Here is a 24,115-nt window from a genome sequence, read left to right as displayed (position 1 = left end):
CTTAGAACAGAGTATTGGAAATAAAAAGGACCTTAGAACACAGAGTATTGGAAATAGAAGGGACCTTAGAACACAGAGTATTGGAAATAAAAAGGACCTTAGAACACAGAGTATTAGAAATAGAAGGGACCTTAGAACAGAGTATTGGAAATAAAAAGGACCTTAGAACACAGAGTATTGGAAATAGAAGGGACCTTAGAACACAGAGTATTGGAAATAAAAAGGACCTTAGAACACAGAATATTGGAAATAGAAGGGACCTTAGAACACAGAATATTGGAAATAGAAGGGACCTTAGAACACAGAGTATTGGAAATAGAAGGGACCTTAGAACACAGAGTATTGGAAATAGAAGGGACCTTAGAACACAGAGTATTGGAAATAAAAAGGACCTTAGAACACAGAGTATTGGAAATAGAAGGGACCTTAGAACACAGAGTATTGGAAATAAAAAGGACCTTAGAACACAGAGTATTGGAAATAGAAGGGACCTTAAAACACAGAGTATTAGAAATAGAAGGGACCTTAGAACACAGAGTATTGGAAATAGAAGGGACCTTAGAACACAGAGGATAGGAAATAGAAGGGACCTGAGAACACAGAATGTCAGAGCTGTTAGGGACCTTAGAGCTAGGAATATCAGTTAGGAGGAGTCATAGAACACACGATAACAGAGCTGGAAAAGTCCTTAGAACAGAGACTATCAGAGCTGAAAGAGACCTTAGAACAGACCATGTCAGAGATTGGAAGGTCCTTAGAACACACAATGTCACAACTGAAAGAGCCTTAAAATAGGGAATGTCAGAGCTGGGATGGTCCTTATGACACAGAATGTTGGAGCTAGAAGGTCCTTAGAACAGGCAATGTTGAATTAAAGAGACCTTAAAAATAATCCAGTGGCGCACGTGTGTGCGCACGCACACACACACACACACACACACACACACACACACACACACACACACTTTTGACAGAGGAGGAAGATGAGGCTCAAAAAAGTGAAATGACTTCAAGTCTAACATTATTTGCACTATCCCATGATGCCTTTCTCCTAATAAGGTTAACATTGTTTTCATAGTAGGAGGACATATGGAGCTTTTTCCCCTTTCCTTTGCTTTAATTATAGATATTGGCCCTGCACCTCCTTCCCAACACCTCCACTGGAGATCTCATGGCCTCCATACCTTGGTAATTCTTGTCCTCAAATCCTACTAACCAGGACTGAAGCCAACACCGCTCAAAATTCACTCAAGGCACTGGGTAGTGATAGTGGGAGGAGTTTCCTTGAATGATTTTAGCTCTTACAGACACCACGAATTCCTTAGACTTTCATTCTTTTTCCTTTTCTAGTTCCCCAAGTCTTCAATAATACCTTTTACGGCACTTATCGTGCACAACTAATATGTCTGCTTCTACCTGCCAATTGTCTTTCCATTGCCCATTGGGTTCTTCCCTATCGCAATTGATCAAAGAGATGCTGTTAAAGGAGTCACAGACAAATTAGCTTTACTGAGTGAACATGTCAGTATTTTAACTTCAACTATTGGCCATTTCAATGGCATGAATAACCTCTTCACTGAGGAACATGATTTCTTAGTAGATGGTCTTCTGCTATGCTCAAAACAATCATCCTTCCATGGCTACCTTGGTGATGGGACTCTTGGAGCTAAGCTAGAGTAGTTATAAAATGAGAGAGGTAGAGTCCACTTGTGACTTGCCCATGCTTGAAACTTTTCCAGCTTATTGGAACCTTCTAGCACTTGTTCTTGACTACTATAGCCTGTTAGAATCTGGGCTTACCAGAAGAATATTAGTATTTGAATGAGTTGGGGGATAAGAAGTAACTTGAGATCACGAATACTACTGTGAACTTTCTCAATTGTCATCTAGCCCCCTTTTTTTTTTTCTTCTATTAGGACACGGCAGCGCACATCCATCAGATATATATTGCTTAAATATATAGGTGTATGTGTGTGTATCCACAATACATACATACATATATGTGTGTGTGCATACATTTATATACATGAACATGTATATGTATCATATAGGTACATGTATGTGTATATATATATATATATATATATGCCAAATATATGTACAAGTTCAAAAGGCTGCCTATCCAACTGTAGGACATCATTAAGGCACTGGGGAGGCAAAGGGTAGAGAGGGCAGACCTTTGATTTCATTGGTATAGACCATAAATTCTCCAGGGGGAAAACTCCCTTTACCATATAGATCTCAACCTGCTCTGCAATTTATAGTCTTGGAGAGTTTCCTGGGGGGGGAATAAGAGGTTAGGTGACTCGCTCAGGGTCACACAGCTAGTATATGTTAAAGAGGAACCCAGAACCCAGATCATGCTGATTCCAAGTCCATTTCTCTGTTTGCCATGCCTCAGTCTCTATCAATCTGGGCAAGAGATATTTTTATCATACTTTGTTTTTCTAGCGTAGATGGTTAAACCAATTTCTTTCATTTTACTGTAGACTTCACTGAAGAGGCTTTTTATTGCTCTGAGGCCCAATGCAATTAGTATGATGTCATATGTAAATTGGAGCATTCAGAGAATCTTGCTACCAATGGGGAATCCTCTTATTTAGACTATGTAAAACAGTCTCCAGGACACTGTTGAACATATAACTTCTTGTTTAACACCTCATTTGATTTCAATGTTCAGTGAATCAATAAACAAAGCTTTCCACTGTCAATCAATCAACGAGGACCTGCTGTGTGCCAGGCACAGAGAATGCAGCCTGAAATGAACCAAGCTTTGTACCGAGGGAGATTGTGTTCTATGGGGAGAGATGACATGGAGATTGCTAAGTACATGTGCAATAAATAGCAGGTCAACATGGAGGGCGGGAGGAGAATCGGTGACCAATGGGGAGGCCGGGTATCAGGAAAGGCTCCAGGACAATGGTGAAGCAAATAAGAGATTCTCAGGGAAGGAGCTGAGTTGGGAGTGCTATGAATTCTTGCATGAATTTAGATATTATACACATAAATGATGTTTGCTCTAAGCAGGGAATTCAAGCTTCCACTTGGCTCTAGCAAGGCCATTTATTTCTCAAAACCAACAGAGTCGATACAGAGGGACCCAAACCATCTTCATACTTTTGAGTCCATTATACAAATAAAGTCAGTCAGTCAATAAGCATTTATTTAAGTGTTGACTGTGGGTCAGGCACTGTGTTAAACCCCGGGGGGTACAGAGAATGGCAAAAGACAATCTCTGCCCTCAAGAAACAACCGGTCTAATGGAGAGACAGCAACTCTGTGAAAAAACTAGAGACAGGGGGAAGTTAGAGATACCCGACAGAGGGAAAGAATTAAAGGGGGAGCAATGGAGAAATGCTTCCTGTGAGAGGCAGGATTTTAGCTGGGACTTGAAGGAGGCCAGGAGAAAGAAGAGCGAGAGCATTCTAGACATGGAGGCAGCCATTGAAAAGGCCTGAGGTTGGGAGTTAGAACAGCAGAAGGGGCCGGTGTGACTGGACTGAAGAATAGGAGAGCTCTGCTGTTGAAGTGGATGTGACTGCTCCTTTCTTGGGTTTCTATCAAGGCCATCCTCGACCTTGCTCTTAGGCCATGGGCTCCAGTCTCACATCATTGGACCTCTCAAACTAGATGCTTTCCAGATAACTTAAATTGAACACATCCAAGATTGAAAGCCTCCCCTCTTGCTAATTCTCCTCTTGTTGATGGTGTCACTATCATCCCAGTCACTGAGGCTCTCTCGCCCTCCATTTCCAACCATCTGTCAAGTCGTTTGGTTTCTATCTTTGCACCATCTTTGATGTACAAGCCCTTCTGTCCTTTGACCCCAGACTCTGGAGAAAGCCCTCATCACTCATACCCAGACTATCGTTTGGCCTTCAAGTCTCTTGCTTCAAGTCTGTCTCCACTCTCAGCTGTCAAACTGACCTTCCCAAAGCACAGGCGGTGTGCTTTAGGGATCTAACCATGTCACCCCTTCCTCCTCCACTCAATAAACTCTAATGGCTACTTATGACCTCCAGCATCAAAACGTATAAGCCCTCTGGTTGGCTTTGCAAACCCTGCGCAAACTCACCTCATTCTACCTTTTCACTCTTCTTACAACAGACTTCCCTCTTTGTACTCTGAGATCCAGTGACACTGTTCTTGACACACACAGCTCCCCTTTTCTGGACTGGAGCATTTCCACTGACCGACCTCCATACCAGGAACTCTCTCCCACCTCATCTTTGCCTCCCGGCTTCCTTCCCATCTTCTGCAAGAAGCCTTTCCCAGTCACTCCTCCCTAAATTTAAGTTTCTTTAATCTTTATCTTCAATTTCTCCAGCTTTTCTTATTCAGATGTCTCTATTTGCATATTGTCTCCTCCATTAGAGGGCAGGGGCATTCTGGGGTTGGGAAGCCTTTTATTTTATCATCAGCTCTTAGGTAATAGGTACTTTGTACAAATATAGATGCAAATGCTTGTTGACTTGACTGGACTTTCCCATTTGGGGAGCTCTATAAAAATCCTCCAACATTCTATATCCTGTGTTGTATGATTCTTATGACAAGAGGACTTTATCACTTTCTGTGGATCATCTCCCCTTTTGCCATTTTCAGTTTCTGTCTCTTTCTTCTCGGGGGAAAGTCAATACACTTTGGATGACACTGTTGAAACATTTTCCTGTTCTCTTCTATCAGCAATGACAATGCACCCAAGGCAAGAGTTGTCCTTAGATAATAGATAGTCAACTGCATTGATTCGAAAAAAAAAAAAAAAAAAAAACTCAGTAAGCCTAGATTTAGAGCACAAATCCGGAGGCCTGAATGCAATTCTAGAACCTGACATTTCATAGCTGTGTAGCTGAGTGAAAGTCACTTAGCCTCTTTGAGAACAAGAATAATAATAAGAGCTGAAAGTCATTTAACATTCTTTTAGAATAATAATAATAGCTGAAAGTCATTTAGCATCTTAGAGAAGAAGAAGAAGAAGAATAGCTAACACTCATCTGGTTTAAAGTTTTTTACAAATATAATTTCCTTTGATCCTGATGACAAACCTGTGAAGAGGGTGTGATTCTTATCCTCATTTATAAATAAAGAAACTGAGGCAAATGAATTAAATGACTTACCTAACAGCACACAGGCAGGATTCGGACTCTTATCTTCCTGGCTCCAGGCCCAGTCTGCTGCTGTCTCATCTAGAATTGAAGATAATAGTTTCACACCTTGCTTCATGGGAGTAGAGAAAAGAAAGAATTTTGTAAACCTCAAAGGACTAGAATGGGGGATCTTAACTTTTTTGGGGGAGTCAGAGAGCCCTCTAACAGTCTGGAGAAACCCAGAAATCTCATCTCAAAATCATGTTTTTAAATAGAAATAAAATCTGTAGGATTACAATGGAAATCAACTACACTGAAATACTGTTATTGGGATAGTTTAAAAAGTCATGGACTCCAAGTTAAGAACGCCTGACTTAGAGAAATGTGTTGTTCAATTGTTTCGGTCACGTTTGACACTTCATGACCCTATTTGGAGTTTGTTGGAAAAGGTGCTGAAAGTGGTTACCATTCCCTTCTCCAGCTCATTTTACAGATGAGGAAACTGAGGCAAACAAGATCAAGTGACTTGCTCAAGTATCTCAGGCCAGACTTGAACTCAAGGTTAGTCTTCCTGATTCTCAGCCCAGTACTCTACCTCCTAGCTGCCCCAGAATCAGAGAAATGTGAATGGCTATTTATAAATAATGATAGTGTAGTTGAAAGAACATTTTCTGTGAAGTCAAAAGATCTTCGATTCTTACTGCCTGTATGCCCTTTGGCAAGTCAATTCCCCTCCTCTGCCTCAATGTCCTCATCTGTAAAATGAAGATATTGGTTTCAATGGCCTCTGAGGTCCCCTCCACCTCTAGATCTGTGATTTTGAGCAAGTAACTCGCACTTTCTGTGTCTCAGTTTCCTCACGTGAAGAATGAGGGGGGTTGGACTAGATGGCCTCTGAGGTCCCCTCCAGCTTCATTGCTTGATCTCGGCCTCCTGACATTAGACAAATGCACTCAACCTTCCAATTTTCTCTTCTCTAGAATCGTGCTTACATTATTTACCCCATGAGGCTGTTGGAAGAGTGCTTTATAAACCTTAAAGCACCATCTAAATGCGAGCTCTTATTATTATGGACATCATCACAGTCATTAAGAAAGCTGCCTCTGCGCCTCCTTGTTAGGAGCAGAGCAGACAAAGATGAAGAAGCTACCCCAAGAACGTGAGTCCAAGTTCCGCAGTCTGCTCTAAACTTTGCCCATGACATGACTGATGGATGGGTGGCCTTTTGTTCTCCCCTCCCTTCTCCCGCAGACCTCTCCCTGAGTCTCCTGACACTTTGTTTGCAATCCTCCATCCTTCTCCTTTCAAGAAAGAAACATTTCAGCCCAGACTAAGCAATTAGAATCATAGATCAAGAGACCTGAGAAGGGACCTCAGTGGCCCAAGGTCTCATTTTACAGAGGGGGAAACTGAGGCCGAGGGAGGGGAAGGCACTTGATCAAAGTCACCCGGGCAGCAAGTGACTGAGCCGGGACGCCAATTGAAATGCTTCCACTTCAAATCTGGCATTCTTTCCAAGGCAGTGCTCCTTTTTTTTTTTTTTTTTTTTTTTTTTTTTTTTTTTTTTAAATGTCAGACTCAGTTACCGAGGTCTCTCATATGCATCTCTCAACACTGTGAAATAAAGGGGAAAGTTTTCTTTTATGCAAGTAGCTCATTTTGTAATAGCATTTCCAGCATCAGTGGGTGTTTTGTTGTTATGAGAAAATCTGTTGGAATCACAATGTACTGTTTAGACAGCTCCCATCAATTGAAATGTTCAATGTGATGGCAAAATCCCTCCCTCCCCCGCCCAATCTAATTTAGCCAAAGATGTTTTTTTTATTAAAAGAAACTTTCTGAGGATGAAACACAAACAGATAATAACTCATTCATTCAACAAATATTTATCGAGCATGGTTTCAAATGCGCCCAAACCCCATTCTTATCCTCCCGGATGAATCACCCGTCTTTGCAGAGTTGACTGATGGATTTTGTTCTAAGTATCAAATTCCTTTAAGTGTGACAGAAAAGAACAATGTGAAAATGAATGTTTCAACCTCCTTCCCTTACTCCCAGTCCTTATTTCTCAGCCCGTGTCTCTCTACCTGGCTCCCATTGAGAAAACTCCGTAATTGACTCTGTTACCTTTCTATTACTAATGTGATAGCAAAGGGAACTTGTTCAGTCTTCATTTTCAATGAGGAAGCACTGAATGGCAGAGCTACAAGCGGAGCCCTTAGGTACCATCTGGTTTACTATGTTCATTTTATAGATGAGAAAAATGAGGCCCGAGAGAGACAAAGACAGAGAGAGAAGTGAATTCTAGAACCCAGATCACTAGATAGTTCTTGTTCTTCCTTCATTCTAGAAACTAGATTATTAATCCACTATTCTCTTCACCAGTAAAATGGAACCATTTCTTCCTCACACTGACTCAATGAATATTTATGAAGCCTTTACGCTGGCAAATAGACGGTTCCTGCCCTCAAGAAGCCCATATTCGAATGGGAGAAGATAGTACACCAAAAAGACCAAAAGAGGGACAGGAGAGAGGAGAAAGAAAGATGCCCATGTGAAGGCAGGGTAGCAAAGTTTAAAGAGTCAAAAGTGGGGCCAGAAAAAGAATGAAGGATGACCAGCCTGGAAACTTCCTCAGAAAAGGGCCCTGGAAGTGGCTATCTTCAACATAAAGAAGATCCAAGTCACTTCCAGCTGATCAATGATGGACAGAAACAACTACACCCAGAGAAGGAACACTGGGAAATGAGCGTAAATTGTTAGCACTACTGTCTTTCTACCCAGGTTACTTATACCTTCGGAATCTAATATTTAATGTGCAACAAGAAAATGGTATTTACACACATATATAGGTTATACTGTAACACATGTAAAATGTATGGGATTGCCTGTCATCTAGGGGAAGAAGTAGAGGGAGGGAGGGGAAAATCTGGAAAAATGAATACAAGGGATAATGTTATAAAAAATTACTCATGCATATATACTGTCAAAATTTTTATAATTATAAATTAATTTAAAAAAAAGGGCCCTGGGAGGAACGCATCAGTGGGAGAAGGGAGCCTAAGTAGCAGATGGATATTCAAAGGTGAGTGAGCTGTGGGGAAGTCCAGAAAGTCAGAAGGAAGGGTGAGAAAGAAATGAAGGAGAGAGCGCCTGAGCCCTGCTAGATTTCATAGGACATTACTAATGGATAGTTAGTTCATGGCAAGGAAAGCAAAAACCCTTCTTGCTCATTTCCACCTGGTAAAATCCTGCGTGGCCTTCAAGGTCCCATTAAGGTACTGATTGTGAAACCTTCCTCCTTCTCTGCCCAAGCTAAAAAGTATTTCTTCTTCAAATTGTCCTGTGTATGGCTTTCTCCATAGAGATAGAATTATCACATCTATGCTTAGATGGGGATTTATTAATTTAATTAACAGGTATTTCTAATGCCTCCTGAAAGTTCACTGGGGGAACTGAGGCAATGAGGGAAGTAAGAAATCTGTGTAGGGGCACATTTCCCAACATCCTAAAGTTTGCTTTTTTCTTTGCCCTTTTTGAGACTTCTGGTGTCTTTTTTTTGGGGGGGGGGTCCCAAGCAACTGTGAATGCAGAGGCTTCTATGACAGGGAGCTCCCCGTGGGACAAGGTGCCCATAGTCATTTGCTGGTTGCAATTCCTGCTCCCAGCCCACCTCACCTCACTTCTCCACTGGAAGAACTGGGGTGGATTCTAGGGAGCACCACAGAGAGAAAAGTGGCCAAGATGGTGGAGATGTGAGGCAGACACAATCTACTCCCAGGCTTAATGAGCCTGCTGGTTTGCTCAGTCTGCATGCTTCAGTGAGTTCTAAAAATTCAACTTTTTCCTTATACTTTCTTCCACCCCCCAATTATAACAAGGTGTGGAAGAGACCACCCAGCCAAGTAAGTTTACTTCACTTTTTCTGGGGAAGTTCCAATTAAACTTACTATTTGTTTTATTAATATTAAAAAAAGTCACATGACTTTTGGGTCATCTGATCATTATGAATAGGGACGCTTCTTCAGTTGATGAAGTCTTCCTATAGGGGCAGCTAGAGAGCACAGGGGATAGCGCTAGACCTGGAGTTAGGAAGACCGAGTTCAAATCTGGCCGCAGACATTTAATAATCATGTGACCCTGGACGAGTCATTCAACCTTGTTGGCCTCAGTTTCCTCATCTGTAAAATGAGCTCAAGAAAAAGAATGACAAAACACTCCGTGGATCTTTGCCAAAAAACAAACGGAGCACAAAGAGTCAGACATAACTGAAGAACAACCGCACAACAACAAAGCATTGTGAATGAGGTCGATTGACGGGAAAACAAGGCAAGAAGGGTGAGGGTCCAAGAGCCAATGAGAGAGTTTCCCATTTTAGTAAGTATGAAATGAGATCTTTATCATACTCCTACACAGGGATCCGACCCAGGGCCAATTCCCAGCCGCTCCAGACTTTGGGAGTTTGGGAAGTTGAAAAGGGGAGTAGCTCCACAGTTTGAAGACTGAAGACCCTCTTGTTGAGCATAAGTATACTGCACACTTTGTGCACTGATGAAACCTCCTGGCTGGTGACATGGGGAGTGCTGCATCTTAGCCAAATCTGATATTACTCTTCCTGAATGGATAGTTAATTAACTAAGTGGCAGTCTACTTTTCTGTAGGGCACAGAAAACAGGGCAATGAGCCAGATGAGATTTCAATTGCTTTTGGAGCAGCCCCAAATGTGTATGTCGCTTTTTTTAACCCTAGCTACAAAGCTCTAGCACATTCCGTGGCGGGAGTCAATGAAAAGTTTACATTTATATGGAACTTTACAAAGCCCTTTTATATTCACGACTATGTGGATTCACAGATTTTTGGAACTAGGAACATATATTGTCTACCCCATCCTACGTTCCCATTTAACAGATGGGAAAACTGAATTTCACAGCATTGCCTAACCAGATCAAAATATAACCGGAAAATATTTAGCAATATTAACAAAATACAATAGAACATAAGATCATAAGATTTAGACGTAGGAGTTTCCAGCCCACATCTCATTTTACGGATAGAGAAACTAACGAGTTTGAAATTTAACAGAGATATTAATCTCAAACATAGTTAGGATTTAAATCCAGGCCTTTTGACCTTAAATCAAATGCTGCTTCTGTATACCCTATTGTCTCCTCCTCTCTCCTCCCTAGTAATCACAGCTCGATGATTAGAGCGATGGGACTAGAATCAGAAAGACGTGATCTCAAATTTGGCCTCGGACACTTATTGAGTGATCCTGGGCAAGTCACTTAACCCTGTTTGTCTCGGTTTCCTCAACTTTAATAAAATGAGGATAATAACAGCAACAATCCCTCGGGGCTGTTCTGAAGATCAAATGAGATAATATTTGTGAAAAAAGAACACTCGACGTAGTGGCTGGCACATAGCAGGCACTATTCCAACAAAACCTATAAACTCACAGCTACATTCTGGCAACAATCTCCTATGAGGGCTCTTGGCTTCTAGTCTCTCCTCTCTCTAATTCATACTTCATATACCTGCCAAAGTAATCTTCTAATAGACCAAGTCAGACTGTGTAGCTATACTGCTCAATAACTTTCAATGGATCCCATCTTGGCTTGTGGAGTCTTTCATTATTAGGATTTAGTCTGCATTCTAGGCTAACCTCATCTTGCTTCTTTTCCTTTCACATCCATCTAAACTAGTCCCCTCACTTAACTTGCTCTCAGCCAACCTCAAAATGCCCAAATTCTACCTCTGAGACCTGCAGTTCCCTTGCCAGGAATGCCCTCTCTCCTCATGCTTGCCTCCTTCAATGAGCTCCCTCCTACAAGAAGTCCTTGGTGATCTCCCCACTGATTCATTCTGCTCTCCCCTTCCTCAAGTTATATTGGATTTATTTGTTTAAATGTCATATCCCCAAGTAGGTACAATCTCCTCAAAGATGGGAGTTGGTTCTTTTTGTTTTTATAACCCTGTGTGTGTCTGTGTATTATATAAAGCTGTGTCTATAGTAAGCACTTAATGCTCATTAGATTGAAATTAGAACTATCAACCAATTTCGAGAGGTGACCCTTTGGGGTTGCCCCTGTGTCTTGGGCGTCTCTGTATCCGTCCCATCTCTGTCTCCCCTCATTCCCTGAGGGCATCTTTTCTGCCACTTTCTCCAGATTCAGAGGCCCCAGTTCCAGTTCTGAAGGAGGGGGAAGTGGATGGCTTCAGAAGCCCCAAGGGGAGAAACGAGCCCCCCCCATAATTCCGTCTTCAAGCCTCGGAGCTGGTGAGAGCAATGTGTGAGATCGGATCCTTTCTCTGGACCCTGGACGCATTCCTCAGCACCAACTCAATCTTTCCACCTTCCCATCCTGGCCCAGAATTGAAACCCGAGGCCTGGGATGACTCACCCATCTGTATTCATCCTGGAAGGCATGTCAGATGCTTGGAGTTAGGGGAACTATGCAGCTAGGAATAGGGCCTTGGGGCCCACCCACTTGCTCTGGGCCAATAAGTATTTTCAGCACTGTTACCCCATCATCTTTCCAATATGGGCAGATCTCGGGTCTGGAGCCAATGGAAAGCTTACATCGATACAGAGCTCTCCAAAGCCCTTTTACATTCACAGCTCCATAGATTTTGGAACCAGGATCACGGATTCTCTACTTCCTAAACTACCTTCCCATTTAACAGATGAGAAAACGGAGTCTCACAGTGCTATCTCATCAGATTAAAATGGAACTGGGAAACATGTAATAAAAACATGACAGACATCAATGATGTTCACATGGAGTTTTCAAAGTCAGTAGGCACCCGCAATTCAGTGGTCCCCCTTGTTACATTTAATACTACTACCTGAGAACACAGAAAGACAAAACCCCAAAATGGGGCGGAGGACAGAGCGCTGGACTCAGTCAGAACATGAGTTCAGATCTAGCCTCAGACACTGTTGTATCCCTGAGCAAGTCACTTGATCTGTTTGCCTTAGTTTCCTCATCTGTAAAATAGAGATTACAATAGCCCTTACCTCCTAGGGTTGTTGGGAGGACCCAATAAGGTAATATTTGTAAAAAATGCCAAGCACAATGCCTGGCCCATAGTAGGTATACATATTTATTCTTTACCTATTATTACTATTACAAGGGATCTTAGAACACTAAAAATAGAATATCAGGGGCAGGTGGATGGCACAGTGGCTAGAGCAAAAAAAATGTAAATGCCTATTGTTTACTGTTTTCCTTTTTCATTATTATTATTGTTGTTGTTGTTGTTGTTGTTGTTGTTGTTGTTACAAGGGTCTTTGGAACATTGAAAATAGAGTACTAGTGCTGAAAAGGACTTTAGGAAAGACCAGAGCTAGGAGGACACTCAGCACGGTAGATGGCACCTGGCTTATTGATAGGAGGGACCCCAGCCCACATAATAGAATATTAGGCTTCTAAATGATCTGAGAATACAGAATGTCAGAAAAGGATGGGTCCTTCCAGCACAGTGTCAGTCACAAGGAACACTTGAGCAGCTTACCCAGAATGCTCCACTTTGCAGAGTCCCAGGAATAACTGTTCTCCCAATGGGGAGGGGTCCAAGAACATAAAACGCCAATGCTAAAAAGGGCCCAGGATGTCCAAACTGAGAGGCCCCTGTGAGGGTCATTCATCCCAACTGATGGGATACAGCTGAATATCCTCAGCCTCTGGGTGTCCCCCCCTTTTAATTTTGTTTCCATGCATGACACCCTTTCTCTCCCTTCATAATTGTGGGGTCTTTCGCATCCCTAAGAATGTGATCGATGCCGGTTCCCTGGCCAGTCGCCATGACAACCCCAAGCCCAGAGAAGCTGCTCAGAGGGTGGGGTAACCATCACCAACTTTCTTCCTGCTTTTCTCAGGGAGAGACAGAGAGAGGTGGAGGAAAGACCCAGCATTATTAGTGAGTAATTGAGGCCTGGATCTGCTGTGCCCAAACTGCTGCCCTCACACTTAAGCCTCTGATGATGACCACTGGCAGGTTGAAGGGGAAGGGCAATTTAAGTTGATCCGTGTGCTATGTGCCAGTTGTCCAGACCCAGACCAGAACCCTGGTAAGTAAGTGATTTGTTCAATCAGCCATAGGCATGAAATCTGCACAACCCAAATCAGAAGTTAAAGAGTTGAGCCTCAGAGCTTTACAATCAAATTAGGGAGACAGAAAAAGGGACATACACCTTCCTGGCCCGCAGAGGCACACACATAGGGAGGGGGAGGGAATTTATTAAATTCTTGTTAGACCACACCAAATACTGATGTTTTTACAAAGGTTGCCTCTGTGATTATGTGCGCCCCAGAGATACTGACACGAAGACTTGCTGGAGTTAGCACAGGGAGTGTCTACAAAGCAGCCTTTCCAAATTATCCACATTTTTAGACTTTTTGACTTTTGGAAGCAATTTTCCTTCCAATGGCAGCGCCACAGGGCTGAGGTGCAGACAAACCATATGGAAAGAAGGTGAAGGGAGACGACCATATTCCATGCTGCTCCCAAACTTTTTTGATGGAGCTGCTGGGGATTATTGCCGATATTGTTGTAGTTGTTCATCCTCAAAGAGAAAAAAGCAGTGACATCAGGAGGTTGATGTCTTGACTTGGAAGGAATTGGATGTAAGCAAGGCAGGGCTGAATTAAGTAATTACTGAATTCAGTACTATTTTTGAATATTACTAATATTACTGAATATTACTAATAAACAATACTATTTATACTATAAATAATAAATAAGTATATTATAAATTTTATATAAGTACTATTTATAGTATAAATTACTATACTATAATATTAGTAATAAATAGGTGATAATTCAGTAATCACTGAATTCAGTACTATTATTTAATATTACTAATAAGTAATACTATTTATACTATAAATAATAAATAAGTATATTATAAATTTTATATAAGTACTATTTATAGTATAAATTACTATACTATAATATTAGTAATAAATAGATGATAATTCAGTAATCACTGAATTCAGTACTATTATTGAATATTACTAATATTACTAATAAGTAATACTATTTATGCTATAAATAATAAATAAGTATATTATAAATTATAAATAAGTAATATTTATAGTATAAATTACTATACTATAATATTAGTAATAAATGGGTGATAATTCAGTAATCACTGAATTCAGTGAAAGACCTTGGCCTCTCTAGTTTAATGTTTTTCTCAGGTCTCTGTTTATCTGAGGCAACACCCATTCAGTGATTTAAGACTAGGTAAGAAATGAAGGAAAAGATGGCCTACTCAAAAAGAAGAAAGGAAGAAACACCGTCTCTATTATATAAGTAAGCATTTAAAGGAAGAGGTTTCTATATGCAGACCATGATGATACACATGGTGTGGAGGAGGAGAGAGTTTAAATGCTTATTTATATTGTTGTTTGAAATTGTGATTAAAGAGTTTGATTAGTTACAGTGATTTGTGCCTGGGCCAATAAGTTCATAATTTGGGATTGTAAGAGGGGAACTTAAACCCAGAGAGGAAAGTAGAGTTTTTTGAGCTCAGGCTGAGGTGAAAGGCAAGTTGATTAGAGAGAGAATTCCCAACTATTTCTCCCCAACAAACTGCTCAAAGTTGAGAGAGACAAAATAAGGAAACTAGTTAGTAGCAGTGGTAAGTAGAGGTTGGTGCATTTATCCAAGTAACTAGCAGCACCCAGTCAATACTTGAGCCGACTCCCTGAATTTGAGAGTTGGAAGGCATCTCCTGGGCAATCTACTTCCTGACAAAAGTGTCCCTCTACAGATCCCTGACACCTGGCTGCTCAGCCTTTGGCTGAAGGAGAAAACTGCCACCTTCAGAGGCAGTCCACTCCTCTTTCGGGTAATGCTAATTGTCAATAAGAACTTTGACACCAAGCCTAAATCTGGCTCCTTGCCCCAACAACCCTGGAGGTAGGGATACTTTCATTATTTCTATTTTATAGTTGAGGAAACTTGAGGCAGAGGTGAAGTGACTTGCTCAGAGTCACCCACTTGGAACGTGTCTAAAGCTGAATTTGAACTGGTCTCCCTGACTTGTGTGCACTGTGCCACCTAAAAGTTTGGTCATTCTCTATTCTAAGGGTCTGCCTGGCTCTGACATCCTCTGTTCTAATGGCCCTCCCAGTTCTAGCATTTTCTATTCCAAGGCCCCTCCCAGCTCAGACATTCTCTGTTGTAAGGCTTCTCTCAGCTCTTCCGATCCATGTTCTAAGATTCTCTTCTCATACATGTTCTAAGATATACTCTGACAAATATACATATATATATATACTGACATTTTGTGTTCTAAGACTGGCAGCCCAGTGTAGGTTAAGTGACTGTAGGGTGGTTAAAGAATGGAATTGAGCATCATTATCCTGGTCCACGTGATCTTTATCTACACAGTCGGCTACCTTGGGTTCATATCCTGTCTCTTTAACTGATCTTGGTCTTGGTTTCCCATTCTGGGTTTGGATTAGCTGGTTGCAAAAATCACTTCTGGTTCTGAATCCTAGGAAGCTTTTTCTCTGCACTGACCCCGTCATTGCTATTAAATTCTACTGAATATTCAACTACAATCCTTCCTGGGTGAGATGCCCAAGTCCAACTCTGCTTCTTCCCACCTGGGAGTAAATGAAGCTTCAAGTGATTGATTGACCCAAGTACTGAGACTAATGTCAACAATGCTGCCAGGGAGCAACAGGTAAGATAATTAAGCCAGAACATTTCTGCTCCATTGAGGGACATTGTTAAAATAAATCAATTAGTCGGCCTGGCAAACGAGGGACTCAAAGACCCTCAAGTCACTCTCTGGGATGTCTGGGCAGGCGACTGAAGAATAAATAGCCTGGCATTTTCAGACCTCTGGACTTAAGAAGCTTGGTTTAGCTGAGAAAAAAAAAAAACAAGCCTGGTTATGAGAAAAAAAAAAAACTGGCTATAAATCCCAGCTCCACAGTTTAGGGATTAAGATAGTCCCTCCTCTTTGGGGTCTAATTTGTCTCTTCTATGAAACAAAAGCACTAGAAGAGGCCATGTCCGTGTCTTCTTCTCATTTCTAGTCCAGTTTTCCAAGTTCCAGAGCTGGATTTGAGCCTGAATTCTGTCACTCACTGCTTAGGTAACCATAGAGAGCTTGTTTTCCCTGTCTGGGTTTCAAAGCCAAGGAACCCCTCGGACTGTACTTCATTATGCCCAATTCTGGAACCATTTACTACCTGCTGATTTCAAGGTGCTGTTTGGAGTAATCATTTTATTGCTAGACACACTCAGCACACATAAATCCAATCAAATGTTTAATTAAAACACGAAACAAGATAAATAACAAGGAAAGTAAATCAGATAGCAAGTGTGGGGGCAGGGGGGCCCACATCTACAGGCCTGTCTCCTCCCCCATCACTGTCACCCCCAAGGCATCTAGTGAGTCACAATTCCATGCAATCCCCAGGCATTCCAACCCCTCAGGAGAAGGGCACAGTTCATCTAAACTCAGGACCAGGTGTCAGGGTTCTCAAGTGGAGTGTCTGCAAATGGTCTCTACTCAATCACCTCCTTCTCAGGCTTGGAGCAGCTGCTCAAGTGTTCATCCCCTCTGGCGCACTGGAGTCTCAAGTGCAAGGGCCACATTAGTTCTGCCTTATCCTTTTCTCTCCCACTCTCTGGTTGCCCCCTCTCTAACAGCTGGCTCTGCTCTTCACAGTCATTCCCCCACGTCTCACACCGTCCCACAAGACTCCCATTGTTCTTTTGGGTTGGGGATGTCAGAGACAACAAAGCTCATACACAGCATCCTGAGGGTACTGGTTTCCCAGAGGAGGGATGGTGTCAGTCCCATAAATATTTACCATTGGCTCTTTGGAAAACCACAAGCTTTTCAATTTAATCGACTTTTTTTTTTCTCATCTACATTATTAACATTTGCTTTATCACCTTCTTAAATCTAAACAATCAACAAAACAATCGATCAAGACCCAACCTGAAGCTCTTGCCTAATTCTAAGGTGTTTATGTTCAAAGTGAACATTTAACAATTGGCTTTTGCACTTTCACAAGCAGATTGGGGCATCTCCAATCTAGCCCTAGTAGTTTTTAAGCAGCCCCATTCCCTGAATATCACCAAATCAGAGAATTTACAAATTGGGAGAGACCTCAGAAGCCACCTACTAGAACCCACACCTGACAAATGGTCAGCCAGCTTTTGTTGAAAGACCTCCACTGAAGAGAAAGTGACTGCTTTCCAAGGCAACCAGAACAAGCTGAATCATTCTTACTTGCACGTGACAGTCTTTCACTTCCATGTTAACATGGCCCTCTTTGCCACCCCCCTTCTCTTCTCCAGGCTAAACATTCCCAATTCTTTGAACCATAGCCTCAACTTGAATCATGTCAATAGCTTGCCTAAAACATAGCCCCCTGGGGTGGGCACCAAGCACAGATCCCTTGGGCAGAGACTAGAGGTCAAATAACTCGGAATCTACTGACTTCTGCTCTTCTATACCTCCTCAATTTTTCCATCATAATAACTTGAGCTACTTTATCAAACAAATGTTACATCATTCCTTTATTCTAGCAGATTTGTCACATTATTAAAAAAAGGAACAGAATTAATCTGGCTCACCCTGTTCTTCCTAAAACCTTGTCCGTGCTTTGTGATCATTCCCTTTTCTTTCAGAATGTTCATTAACCTTTTTAATAACATAGTCTAGCGTTTTTCAGGAATTAAAGTCAAGCTTACTTGCCTACACACTTTGGATACCATTCTCTTTTCCCTTTTGGAAAATTAGACCCTTTTTTTTTTATCCATATTCAATCCTGGGGTGCCATATCCTGTTTTTCGTGATCTTTCAAATATTACTGAAAGAGGTTTAGCAATAATACTTTCCATTTCCTTCGGTGCCCAAGGATGCAATTAATGTAAACCAGGTGACACATACATCATAAATATTCATCAATGAGCACGAAGCATTCTCTTGGGTAATTATACTGTATAAACAGTACATATGCAGGCAAACAGTATATAACATCTACGCAGACACATATATGGCATGGAGAAATCGAATTTTTACTGTTACATAAAGCTCAAAGCATCATATGTTAGGGCTGGATAGGAGCCATCCTGTTGGGACTGCCCCCCAGCACTCTCAGCTACAGCATGGAGCACTGGGGGCAATTGATCCTCCAGGTTCAAGGTATTCAGAGAAGGCTCTCCTTCTTAAATGAAAGGCCACGAGCTCCTGCTGGTGTACTTTACTTTAATAGTTAGCAATTAGACATAAACAGCATTTATTTAGATAATACAGCAAGGTCAATAGCTACAAAACATTACCCATACAACACTGGGGCACATACTCCCACAAATCCAAAGTTTCAATGGAGAGAGAATGTAAAAAGAATATGTATAGAGAGCTGGTAGTGTGGCACAACATATGGAGCTCTTGTGGGCAAGGCAGCTCCAACTGTTAACACTAAAGGGCCCTGATGTGGTTTTTTTTTCCTTTTCATAATGTCCTCACACTACTCTATTTTGAGCCAAGCCAGGTCCCTGAACCTGCTCTTCTCTACTGGTTGATGGCCAACTATTAGGGTTAATTCTCTCTTTTTTATCTATATGGCTAAACTCTAATTCTAAATCCGTAAGTAGCTATCTTCTCTGCTGCTAGAAGTCCCACTCCTCAGAGCTGTATCTTACTCCAATTTTTTTTTCCTTTCTCTCTATTGGTTGGGCAGTTTACCACTGGGCAAGTAGGTCATTGCAGTAGACAATGGCTGAAGGTGGTAGAAAAGTCAAAGAAATGCCCTTCTCCCCTTGCTGGGCTCTGAGAGAGACTTAAGGCAAAACACAAATGGATGATGGCTCTCTACTCTGCTGCCAGAAGTCCCACTCTTCAGAATTCTCCTACTTTTACGGACTCCCCACCCATGCTTGCAAGCTTGCTTTTGAAAGATTGTTCCTTGAAAGGCAGATCTGCTCCCAATCAATGAAAAGCCTCCCTCTAATTCACAAATACTTTATATTTTATAGAGAGAGGGAAAACAAAGCAATAACTCTGAGTTATCTATATTGGTCACTTTCGGCTTACTTTTTGTGATACCATCCACAGGATCAGGGAAAATCAATTGATCAGGGGTGTTATTCAGAACTCTTGAAGTAAACCAGACCAAGGGAGTTTAAGTCATCCAGAAACACTTCCCTCTATATTACCTCCATGTGCTTGCTGACACAGACTTCAGCAAAACCCTAAAACCTCAAATATACTGGATCCTCTCTTTCCTGCCCATTTTACTAGCTGGTAAGTGTGGAGATGGCAAGGCAGTATTATAGGAATCTCTGAAAGTCTACTGCTTAGAAGCAATCCACATTTTGTTTACTATAAAAGAACAACAACAACAACAACACTTGCAACTTTCTGTTTCAATAAATCATGGCTACTAAGAGTAAATTGTTAGCCTTGGCCAAGATAAAGCTATCTAGAGAAATCCAATCAAACGTTTTTTTTAAAAATCTACATTTAAATAGGTATCTACACAACATTAATTAGTTTGAAAAACTTAAAAAGAAAGCATTCTACCAAAATCCTTTTTGAAAGGCAAATATAAGTCTAATATCTAAGCAAGGGAAGGATAAAATGAGAAGAGAAAGAGAAAAAGACAGAGGGAGACCAAAATGGAGACAGAGACAGAGACAGAGAGAGAGAGAGAGACAGAGACAGAGACAGAGACAGAGACAGAGACAGAGAGAGAGAGAGACAGACAGAGACAGAGACAGAGAGAGACAGAGAGACAGAGAGAGAAGAGAGAGAGAGAGAGAGAGAGAGAGAGAGAGAGAGAGAGAGAGAGAGAGAGAATTATCAGCCAATATTGCTAATGAATGTTCATTCAAACTTTTGAAATAAAACTGTAGCCAAGAGACGATAACAATATAACCATTTTGGATCATACTATAATCAGTTTGGATTTCTACCAAGGACGTGAGGATGGTTCAACATTAAGGAAACAATTAACATATTTAATCATATTAAACCGAAAACACCCCACAAGCCACACAATAATATCAATCAATGTAGAAGAAGCATTAGATGAAATACAAAACTCATAAAATCCAAAAATTCTACAAAGTCTAAACATAGAAAGGAAATTTTAATTGGGCAAAAACAAATATTTGTATCTAAAAGATAGCATTATTTTCAAAGGGGAAACACTCAAAGCTTTCCCATTAAATATAGGTATTTTAAGATAACCTTCAATCTGATTTAATTTCATAGACTTCAAAACTATTAGTGATAACAAGATGAGAGAAAAGAGAAAAAAACTAAAGGCATAAATATAGTTAAAGAAGGGGACAAAATTATCCCAAACTGCTAGTGACATGATTATTTACTTAGGAAGCTCAAGAGAATCAGTGAAGGAGCTAATTAAGACAATAGCTTTGGTAAGAAGCATGATACAAAATAAATTCACATAATCAACAGCATTTCAACATGGCAATAGCAAAGCCCAGGAGGAAATAATAGAAGGGGAAATCCCATTCAGAATAATTACAAGATGCAAAAACTAAGATAAACCACTAAGGCTCATTCAAATCTTATAAAGATAAAATTATGAGATGTTTTTCCAAGAAATAAAGAACTTTTAAAATTAAAAGGATACTCAGGGGTCTCTGATCTGTGGCAAAATAATGAAAATGGTGATATCACCTAAATTAATTATAGATATAATCAGCCACCAAAGGGATGTGTCACAGAGCTAGACAAAATAAGAACATTTATTTGAAGGGCCAAGATTCCTAGAATCTGTAGAAAATATTGCAAGGAAAAGTAGCAATGAAGGGAAAATAGTAGTTCCAGATTCAAATAATATTATACAGCAATCAGCATCACAACTATTTAGTACTGGCTTAATGTTATTACAAAGAAATGTAGATAGGTGGAATAAACAAGACTAATCAGAATCAAAACTCACGGTGCTTGATAACCTGAGAACATAAATTACTGAAGGAAGAATTTTTATTTGACAAGAATTGCTGAAAATTTGAAAACATTCTGGGGGAAAATGTTTAGACTAATATCGTATACCAGAGATGTCAAACAAGAGCCAAGTGAAATCTAAACCAGATTAAAGTGGAATTGGGGAAATTTTAACAAAATAAATAAAAATGCAACAAAATATAAATAGCATTACATGTTACAGCTAAGTCAATATATAGCCTGGAGGGATCCTTATGTATGGATTAGTGACCGTTTCTATTACTTCTTTTTGTGTTTGATACAACTGTCATACCATATATGTTCTAAAATGGACATATGCCTGGATATTAAAGGTTAAAAAAATCTGAAAAGAACCAGATCATAAAGAGAATATCTATCCACAGTAGGGAGTACAGAATACAAAATAGAGAATTTTGGTTACATGAAACTAAAAAGCATGAAGAAAATCAATACAACTAAGATAAGAAGGGAAGCTATCAATTGAGAACATTTTTTGCACTAAATAGCTGTACTAATGGTCTAACATTCAAGATTTAAAAGGAAATATATCAAGCAAATATATCAGTCTAAGAGGCATTGCCACGATGAATTAATGGTAAATTTTCTAGATAGATGGATAGATAAATAGATAGCTAGATAAATGTGAAAAGCTCTCACAAGAATTACAAAATATTAACAAATTAACAAATATTAATAAAACATTACATGAGAAATTGTACCATTTCACTTATAACAATAGAAAGGCAAATCCACAAACCATGGCGTTCCATGCCATAATAGAAAATTGACAAAGATGACAAAATATGAGCACAGTTAATGTTTAAGCTGGTTGCTAAAAGACAGGAACACTCAGAAATATGCTGATGAATACTTAACAACCAATTTTCAAAAATAATAGGCAGAGCACACTTTTAAGTGTAGCCTGCATTATTAATATTTTCTTCATCTCTTTCTTAATTATACACCACGAAACAGTAAAAAGCCCCTGGTTTATAGTGTTATAGTTCTGAGATTTAAAAGATCACAGTGAAAATTTGACAATCATCTCTCCTAAGCGGGCTCCAGGTCATCCCTGGGCAAACATGCATTTTGGTGAAGTTATGAATTGGTCCAACCATTCATAAAAGCAATTTAGAATTATGCTAAGAAAGTAACTAAAATGCCCTTTGACCTAGAGATTCCACTATTAGTCATTCATCCCATGAAGGCTAGACAGAAATGCCCCCAAACACACCAAATATTTGTAACATTTTTTTGAAGTAGCAAAGAACCGGATAGAAAGAAGGTTCCAAACCATTGGGTGAATGGCTAATTATAATAATGGTATATTACTCTGGTGTAAGAAATTATTAATGAGGAAGCCAGAGAAGCATGGGAAGATTTACATGAATTGATGCAAAGTGACATAAGCAGAACCAAGAAAACAATATACACAATGATTACAACAATGTAAATGGAAGGTGTGGAGAGGGAAGAACCTGAGTGATGTGTAATTATAGTAACCATGCTTGACCCACAAAAAAGAGAAAATAATGTATTTCCCTCCTTTTTGAATAGGTATGACATGAGGGATATGGAATATTGCTTATACTGTAAGATGTGGTTCAAATGTTGGCTAGTTTTATTAAACAACTTTTGTATTTTTCTTTTTTATTCATTGTTGTAAATAAAGGTCTACTGGAGAGGGGAGGAGTAGGTTTTTGGAAATTAATGTGATGTAAAAAAACAAAGTGTAACAATAAAAGGTCAATGGATATGTGTGTATGTTTATATATGCATATGTATGTAATTTGTTTTAAAAGAGTGAATTGTCAAAATGGGACAAGTGTGAATGAGTAGGAAAGAGTCAAAACATACGATGAGAGTTCAAAGATGACAAGGATTTTCTATTATGGGAATCTGTAATTGAGGGAGTCATATTTAAGTTCATGCCAGCCGGGTAAAGAAGTGATGAAAAGAATGATGCTCTGGAGATAGAATTAACAGGACTCCAAAATGATTAGTAATATGGGAGGAGGGAAGTTATTCACAGGTAGTCAGAGCACCATCTGCTGGTCCAATCACATATGACATCCTTTCTGTAGATTAATTACTTTATCATGTAATACTCAATTTATTCAATCAGCTAGAAGTTCTTTATGTGCCAGACAATGTACTGAGTGCTGAGGATACAAAGATAAAAAAAATGAAACAGTGTCTGCCCTCAAGGAGCTTACATTCTATTTAAAAAAAGACATGCCAATAAAGAAGTATACGCAACATTTGACACGTGGATTTTTGATCCCATTGTTCCCCAAAATGATGTAGACCATGCTCCCTCTCTGTCAGCCCATCCTGGGTAACTCTCGTCCTTGTCCCAACAATAGTTTTCTACAAAGAGTTCACCCAATGTGACCTCTAGGTCTTTCTTACCTGTCAGTTAGTACAGTGGATCATTCTGGCCATCCATGTATCTCTCCTTCTTTACTCTTATCATGTAACTAGCCCATCACATGAGAAAGGAAGCATCTTCTCTTCCCTTCGTACAGTTGCTTGGTGATGTCCCTTTCTCCTGCTCTTCTTCAGAATCCCCCATTGGTCGCCTCCTCACACCCACCATGCACCTCTGCATTGTCTTCTGTTTGCTATTCATACTTAATTCTTCAGAGGCACTACTGCCCCATGTCTTACTGCCTTTTAGCAGCAATGGCAAATATTAATATTGAGAATAATAATATTGCAAAACAGCTTATGCTGTACTCCTCCTCTCCTATTCAACTCTGAGCCCAATCCGTTTTTCATCTGCACTATCTGTTTCTTATAGGGCAAGATCTAGACAGCATTCATCTAAATTCATGTTGCAGTCTAGACAATAGAAATTTGTCATCCACTTGATTTGTCTAGTGTGGATGGATGGGCAGAATAAGTTCCTTTAAGTGATTACAGTTCTCTTCCTTGAGGTATTGCAATGTGTGCAATAAGCACAATGATATCCATAAATAAGAGCATTTGGAGGACTCGGCATCCAAAGGCAATAGAAGCAAGTAGGTAGCAAAGTGGTTGAACTTCAAGT

General features: G+C 40.2%; 1 long non-coding RNA gene across 1 annotated transcript in view; it reads right to left on the bottom strand.

Annotated features, from left to right (window-relative positions):
* Positions 1 to 2,939: 2,939 nt before the first annotated feature.
* Positions 2,940 to 24,115, bottom strand: part of LOC141548537 (uncharacterized) — a 49,557-nt gene continuing 28,381 nt past the window's right edge. Inside the window, exons 3-4 of the long non-coding RNA XR_012483995.1 lie at positions 5,115 to 5,183; positions 2,940 to 4,734 (exon numbers count right to left, since the gene is read on the bottom strand). This is a non-coding gene — a long non-coding RNA (uncharacterized LOC141548537). The remainder of the gene's footprint in view (positions 4,735 to 5,114; positions 5,184 to 24,115) is intronic.

Source organism: Sminthopsis crassicaudata, chromosome X (assembly GCF_048593235.1).
Source record: "Sminthopsis crassicaudata isolate SCR6 chromosome X, ASM4859323v1, whole genome shotgun sequence".
In the NCBI taxonomy this organism is placed as follows: domain Eukaryota; kingdom Metazoa; phylum Chordata; class Mammalia; order Dasyuromorphia; family Dasyuridae; genus Sminthopsis; species Sminthopsis crassicaudata.
Note: the sequence above shows the minus strand (reverse complement) of the source record. Positions and strands in the feature narration are given on the sequence as shown.